General features: G+C 33.3%; 1 protein-coding gene across 1 annotated transcript in view; it reads left to right on the plus strand.

The window, feature by feature from the left end:
- The first annotated feature begins 6,423 nt into the window (after positions 1-6,423).
- The window catches only part of GFI1 (growth factor independent 1 transcriptional repressor), a 32,359-nt gene continuing 30,101 nt past the window's right edge, over positions 6,424-8,681 (plus strand). Inside the window, exon 1 of the mRNA XM_053694000.1 lies at positions 6,424-6,637. The gene's annotated coding sequence lies outside the window, so the exon portion shown is untranslated. The remainder of the gene's footprint in view (positions 6,638-8,681) is intronic.

Consider the following 8,681-nt stretch of genomic DNA (forward strand, 5'->3'; position numbering starts at 1 on the left):
CTCAAATGAGACTGATTGTAAGATATAATAGAACTTATTTTAATAAAACATTTCTCACTTGCATACCATATAAAAAGTTATACTGCCTATTGGTGCCCACATATAACAAGGCACGGATTTGAAAGACACTCTTAGACATTGTTTATGCAATCGACCAAATAGTTGTTATATACAGTTCAAACTATACAACTCATTTGTGCCCACACTCAATTAGGCACGGATGTGAAATACATTTTGAGACATTGTTTAGGAAAAATAGTAATAACACTGTTGCTATATTGTTGCCAATGTTCTAGCTATGTATGTGAATCACGCAAAATTGATTATAGATGATAGAAAGTAACCTTAGTCCTTAGAGGCAGCTATATTTTATGTGAATTTAAATTATTTTTAGAGACACCAGTGTCAGATTTTATTTCAATGTTTTTCTTTTAAGAAGTTGATATGTTATTAGTACTTGTATTTTATATCGCTTCACTATTGCAAAGTGAGAAATGTTTTATTAAAATAAGTTCTATTATATCTTACAATCAGTCTCATTTGAGGCATTTATTTTTTTATTTTTCACTTAAAGGGACAGTCTACACCAGAATGTATATTGTTTTAAAAGATAGATAATCCCTTTATTACCCATTTCCCAGTTTTGCATAACCAACACAGTTATAATAATACACTTTTAACCTCTGTGATTATCTTGTATCTAAGCCTCTGCAAACGGCCCCTTTTTTCAGTTCTTTTGACAGACTTGCAGTCTAGCCAATCAGTGCCTGCTCCCAGATTACTTCACGTGCACAAGCACAGTGTTATCTATATGAAATATGTGAACTAACACCCTCTAGTGGTGAAAAACTGTTAAAATGCAATCTGAAAGAGGTGGGCTTCAAGGTCTAAGAAATTAGCATATGAACCTCCTAGGTTAAGCTTTCAACTAAGAATACCAAGAGAACAAAGCAAAATTGGTGATAAAAGTAAATTAGAAAATTGTTTAAAATTACATGCTCTATATGATTCATGAAAGTTTATTTTGGCCTAGACTGTACCTTTAATAAGATATAAGTCACGAGTCTATCACTAAGTATTAGTAAGGTATTGAATTATTTATACCCATCAAACACTTATACACCTCACAACAGTCAGCCCTTGGGCGCCACTAACAAACACACAACATTCACTTTACACCCAGTTCGCACTTGTGAGAAGTACGAACAGTTAGTAGGCTAGTACTGTCTCCTCTAAGTATAGTGTACATTCTTCTTGTCACAGATATGCATAATCAACAAATGCAAGATAACAAGACAATGCAATAGCACTTAGTTTGAACTTCAAATGAGAAGTAGATTTTTTTCTGACAATTTTAAAAGTTATGTCTATTTCCACTACCCCTGTACCATGTGACAGCCATCAGCCAATCACAAATGCATACACGTACCATGTGACAGCCATTAGCCAATCAAAAATGCATACACGTTTATTCTGCACATGCTCAGTAGGATCTGGTGACTCAAAAAATGTAAATATAAAAAGACTGTGCACATTTTGTTAATAGAAGTAAATTGGAAAGTTCTTTAAAATTGAATGCTCTATATGAATAATGAAAGTTTAATTTTGACTTGAATGTCCCTTTAAGCACTGCATCGAAAAGATCTGCATACAAATAAGTGTTTCAGAAGCATTTAAAACGAATTGTGTTGGCAAATTCGTCATTGTTTTTTAGTCTAGAGACTTACTGTGAAAAACTATTAAAGGGATACTAAACCCACATTTCTTCTTTCGTGATTCATATAGAGCAGCAATTTTAAGCAACTTTCTAATTTACTACTATTATTATTTTTTCTTTGCTCTCATGCTATCTTTATTTGAAAAAATAGTAATATACAGCTTAGGGACCGGCCCATTGTTCAGCACCTGGGTTACGCTTGCCAATTGGTGGCTAAATGTAGCCACCAATCAGCAAGCACTATCCAGGGTACTGAGCCAAAAATGGGTCAACTCCTTAGCTTAGATTCCTGCTTTTTCAAATAAAGATAGAGAATGAAGAAAAAATTATAATAGAAGTAAATGAGAAAGTTGCTTAAAATTCGCTGCTCTATTTGAATCATGAAAGAAAAATATTTGGTTTATTTTCCCTTTAAAGGGACAGTATACACCAATTTTCATATAACTGCATGTAATAGACACTACTATAAATAAGAATATGCACAGATACTGATATAAAAATCCAGTATAAAACTGTTATATAAAACTTACTTAGAAGCTTCCAGTTTAGCTCTGTTGAAAAGGTAGCTGGAAAGCCCACTGCAAGTGGGAAATATCAGAGGGCCCCCCTTCTTCTGCATATGAAAAGACCCTTTACACAAAGAGAAGCAAGCTAGAGTAGGTATACGTCGGTATTCTCCTAAATCTTTGGGGCTTGGTTAGGAGTCTGAAAATCAGAGCAATGTTATTTAAAAATAAGCAAAACTATACATTTAAAAAAAAATGTATGGACTATATAAATAGATAATCTACAAAACATTTATGCAAAGAAATAACAAGTGTATAATGTCCCTTTAAGTATGTTTATCTCCTTTGCTCCTTTGTTTTGGCAAATCAGGGACATATGTAAATGAGCTCCTGCACTCATCAAATAATCACTGTGTAGTATGTAGCAGGGTCAATGTTCTGTACCCTACAGACAGAACTCAAGCCTCTTTGGAGCTAATAGAGTTTTATAGTTAAAGGGACATAAAGGAGCAATGCTGAATTTGTGTAATGGGCTTGAACAATTTATTATGGCACCATTGTGTGAACAGAACTAAGAGTTGTATTCATAGAGGAAACTAGAGCATGAATGTAAGCCTGTTATTGGTGGCTAAACACAGACACTGTGTCTGATTGGATCAGTAGACGTGTTCTGCTCTGGACAATTAGTGCATTACCTGTTTAGGAACCAGCTTTAAAGAGAATTTAATCCAAAAATTGTATTCCCTTTAAAATGTTTCATTATGAATAATTAAAATACTTTGAATTAACTTTCATTATTTTGCCTCCTTTTCTTGTAATTTTATGCTGAAAATTGTAGTGGTTCCACTCTCCCCAGAGAAGCAATTCTGCCTTCTGTGAAATGCATAATCCTGACACACCTACATGCTGCAGAGTGATTGGCTGATATCTGCAGGAGTTAATTTATACCTGTCACTCATTGGCCACAGCAAAGCAATTAAGATGCACAACATTCAAGAGGCTTTTCATTGGAGCGTGTTCTGGGCTTGCAAAACAGTGCAAATGTCTCTAGCAAAATGGCAGTTTTTAATTTATTTTGTAGGCAGATATTTAGCAATGCAGTGAATAATGTGTGACACACAAATTCAAAAATGTACCTTAACATTCCTTTAATTATATGTTTAGCCCCTTTTGTTCACAGTGTATATGTATATGAGTCAGTGATTGGCTGATGACAGTCACATGATACAGGGGACCGGAATATGGGTAGACATTTTTAAATTTGTCAGAGAAAATCTACAGCTTTTTAAAATTCAGAGTAAGTGCTACTGCATTGTATTTTTATTATTCACTTGTTGGTTATGCAGTTCTATTTTATTTAATGGCCTTTTAAAATTGTATTTTAATTATTGGGAGCTCGATTTCTTTTGTCTTAACCTTTGATCTTTGCAATATAAGCAAAACAAAATTACATTTTTTTTATTATGTGCACTTCAGGCAAGGTATTCTAACATTTTCAAAATCAAAACATAGTCTTCCTATTATTGAGGAAAAAAAACAATAGCATATTTAAATAATACTTATTCATATACATAACATGTTTTCTTAAATGTCCCTTTAACATCATTGAATCTTGTACAGTGAATAACTCAAAAGAAGTGCATTATTATTGTAGCAGTACCAGTGATATCATCTCCATCATTTATTTTCAATGTGACTCTATAATCCACAGCACAATACAGGGGTAAAAAGAAACATTAGCATATAAACAAGACAGATTTCTTATATGGTGACTGGTGAAGATGATATACTGAGATGATTGTGTGAAGGGTAAATTAGTTATCGGCCAGAGTCTTTCAGAAGGTAAACACATACATAAAGTCACCTCCAGAGCAGCAGAGCAAACTGAACACATCTTTAGAGGAAGAAGCACAGTATTCTGGGAGTTACATGGCATTTTGTAATTTGTAATTTACTATTTCCCTCTCAGTATTGTGCTACTGCAGTTCTGGACTATAATTCCCAGCATGCATTTTAAAGTGGGAGGGAGTTAGCTTTTTAATATCAGCAAAAAATAAGGTGTCTCATTAATATTAGACAAAGTGCTCTGAGTCCTTCTGCTCACATACTGGAATAGTTTGTTAAAAGTTTTGCCAATAGCACAAATATAGCAATGATTATTTTGCATATTTTAGTTAATGTACTGATAGCTGTTTTAGGCTTTATATGAACAGGTGAACTTATGTTGGTTCTTTTTGTGTTTAATTTTGATTATTTTTTCTTCTTTATAACTGTATAATGCAACCAATCAAATAAAGAAAACACTAAATTAAACAAAAGCTCCTCTTTTCATTTATAAGTTAGGATAAAGTCTGGATAAAGAAGATTCATTTTATTAAAAAAAATAAAAAAAATTGTAGAAATTTATTACAGTGCATTTTTAAATAGATATTTATGTGCTAAATAAATCAACTTGTTTATATATGAGTTTTTTTTCTTTTAGCCAGTGAGCAATAGAGTCCATGTAATGTTAGTTACACTTTTAATTTAAACTGCTTTTCCTTAAAGGACTATTGAATACACTTAAACTGCATAATCCACTATTACTCAATGAAAAGACAATGCAATAGCACATACATTGCATTTCAAATCAGCAGTAAATGTTTTTATGAGAAACTTCTAACATTGCTTCCATCTCCCTGTCCCCTGTATCATGTGACAGCCACCAGCCAATCACAGGCTCATACATCTATACACTTTGAACTCTTATACATGCTCAGTAGGTACCTCATAAAGTGTGCACACATTTTGATAATATAAGTAAATTGCAAAGTTTTTTTATTTAAATTGCATGATCTATCTCATGCATGTGAGTGTGACCTATATCTTTATTAGCAGCAGGTCATGGACAGGATGAGGTTATAGCTTTTAAAAATAAACATTTCTACAAACTGTTGCATATTGCAAAAATCTTTGAAGTGCATTTCAAATTCAAAGTTTATGTTGCTTTAAAGGAAAGTCAAAACTGAAATCTGCATTGGTGCATTTCAATTTAGAATATAAAAAAATGTTATGCTTCTAGTAAAGTCTATACATTTACAATGATAGCTTTATAGTATCCTGCATTCAGAAACTATCTTATGTCACTGCAAACTGAGTCTTTTTATTTGTTGCAGGTGCAATGCTTGAATGTGGGTGCATATAGTTACTGGTCTGTGCACAGTAAAAGTGCTGGGTAAAATACAGATAGCTTTTACTACAAGCATGTAGTAAAAATTAATTCTTGTCTAAATTGAAATGCATCAACACAGATATATTTTTAAAGCAACAGGAATTATAAATTTGAAATGCACAGAAGTACATTTCAAATGCAGTAAAACAATTTTTGTTTGTAGAATTTTTTTTTTTAAAGCTAATAGATGTGTATTGCAAAAAAAACACAAATAACAAAACAAAAACAAAAGAAGCTTAAATTAACAAATATAAATGCTTTGGTGCAAATGTCAGTTTTGACTATACACGTTCCCTTTAATGTACAGGTTATACATTTTAGTCTCAAACTGTTCTCTGAAACTGCCATAAGTAAACCTGCCTAATCATGGGTGTCTAAAACTCCACTATTGGGGTTTTCCTTTTAATATCCAAGCACAGGCAAACACTTGAATCAATTAACCCACTCCTGCTACCCCCCCCCCATACAGGCTCCCACTTGGATACCCCAAACTTCAGTTGAATTCATATTGTATAGTATGGTAAATAGCATTCTTCTATGTAGGGTTTCAATGTCCCAAAATAATACATTAAAGTCATATGAGACAATTATTCCAACCCCAAATCTAACTTCAGTGCCACAAAATTTAATTTAGTGGACTAGATCCTATTCCATCTTAAAATGAAAGTATTACAGAAGTTATCTACCAAATTCCCCATTAACTTTTACTGGAAAATATTGTACAAAAAAAGCATTAATAAGCTTCTTTTTTTTTTTCTTCTTCTTCAACTGGAATAGAATCTCCCCCCATGTCACATAGGACTTTTCTGCCCAGACACTTGTTCTGTTTTTCACTCAATCTCTGTGTTAAATCTGTGAATTGTCATTACGGAAGTTGGTTGCAGTGGGGGAGTAAGAAAAGAAAAATATTTTTTAACTTCTCTACCATAAGCAGTCAACAGAATTCTCAGTCCACTCTCTTTCACATCTTCAAACATTTTTCACTGATTGTTTATTACTGGTTGTCTCCTGCATTTTACAACCATACAAGAATAATACTCCTGGCTCATGAAGTGAATTGTGTGGTTTTTGGGTTGGACTGAACATAGATATATATAAAACAATTACTTAAAATGAGATTTTATTAAACTGATCCTTAACTGGCTCCAATACGATATGCACAGCCCTCTACCAGGAATTCAGAGGTCTGCCCACTTCTGCTAGGTAAGATTTTATACTTCCAATCATTAAGATGAATAACAGATTTGTACCTAATATTTTTTTTAATTTCTGTATATTTTCCTTGTTTACAAATACATTCAATTTAGAGAAGAATTAAAAAACATCTGGCTTGATTTAATAGTTATTATAGATTACAATTAGCTTAATGTAAAGACCACTTTAACAGTGTAAAGCTCCTGAAATTGGTGAAATTGAAAGAATTAAAAATAAATCTGAAAAATGCATTATAAAAAAAAAACATACGATTCAAATCTTTTGCACTATTGTTTATTTTTATGTTTTTAAGTCTATATTTTGAAGTCATTCAGTATATATAATATTTATTTCTGTAGAATTGTTGAATTAATAGCTCTGATTTTGCATTTTGATAACAATAAACTGTTTGAACCATTTATAAGAATTGATCAAAGAAAATGACTCACTGACCAAATGTTGAAAGCTAATTAATAAGTCATTTCAGAGGGAGCACCTGCAATTAGCAGAGTACAATGCACTGGTATAAGGATATACACAGATACAATGGCTTCATGTGACAGTTAGAGTCACACAGTGTCCCCTGGAATCCATGTCAGCTCTTCCATATGCTGCACATTGTTAGCTCTCAATCAGGTGAAACAGGTGGCACAAGTCATATATTTCCCACATTATTTTAGAGGGTTATCACAAGTATTAGCCTTGACTTTATAAGACTGAACATAGATTTCCAAAAAAGCTATAAACAAAGTTGAGATTAAGGCAAACACATGGGAGCTTGTAGCTGCTTTTAATTAATCACTTTGTGCAACGTTACAGATTGAGATGGCGGTTTAAATGAATGGTCATTTTATGTATAGTATTAAAGTAATGTCACTAAAGGAACACAATTAATAGACAAAGTATCTATATTTCATTCTAAATAAAATATTTCAATAAGATGATGATTAATGAAAATAATAATAATAATTGACAACAGATAATTTGAGGAAAACGTAGAGCAAAACATAGTACCTTTTATAGAAATAAATTATTATTATTAATATTTATAATTATAATAATAATAATAATAATAATAATAATAATAATATAGAGTTGGGGGTGGTTTAGAGAAATATATATATATAATAATAATAATAATAGGCACCACACATAGGTATCTGTGCCAGGGAATCAGTAAGCACCAAATATAAATCTGTGTCAGGGAATCAGTAAGCACCACATATAGATCTCTGTACCAGGGAATCAGTAAGCACCACATATAGATCTCTGTACCAGGGAATCAGTAAGCACCACATATAGATCTCTGTGCCAGGGAATCAGTAAGCACCACATATAGATCTCTGTACCAGGGAATCAGTAAGCACCACATATAAATCTGTGTCAGGGAATCAGTAAGCACCACATATAGATCTCTGTACCAGGGAATCAGTAAGCACCACATATAGATCTCTGTACCAGGGAATCAGTAAGCACCACATATAGATCTCTGTGCCAGGGAATCAGTAAGCACCACATATAGATCTCTGTACCAGGGAATCAGTAAGCACCACATATAGATCTCTGTGCCAGGGAATCAGTAAGCACCACATATTGATCTCTGTGCCAGGGAATCAGTAAGCACCACATATAAATCTGTGTCAGGGAATCAGTAAGTACCACATATTGATCTCTGTGCCAGGGAATCAGTAAGCACCACATATAGATCTCTGTACCAGGGAATCAGTAAGCACCACATATAGATCTCTGTACCAGGGAATCAGTAAGCACCACATATAGATCTCTGTACCAGGGAATCAGTAAGCACCACATATAGATCTCTGTGCCAGGGAATCAGTAAGCACCACATATTGATCTCTGTGCCAGGGAATCAGTAAGCACCACATATAAATCTGTGTCAGGGAATCAGTAAGCACCACATATAGATCTGTGTGCCAGGGAATCAGTAAGTACCACATATAGATCTGTGTGTCAGGGAATCAGTAAGCACCACATATAGATCTCTGTACCAGGGAATCAGTAAGTACCACATATAGATCTGTGTGTCAGGGAA

This window comes from Bombina bombina, chromosome 10 (genome assembly GCF_027579735.1).
Source record: "Bombina bombina isolate aBomBom1 chromosome 10, aBomBom1.pri, whole genome shotgun sequence".
NCBI classification, from domain to species: domain Eukaryota; kingdom Metazoa; phylum Chordata; class Amphibia; order Anura; family Bombinatoridae; genus Bombina; species Bombina bombina.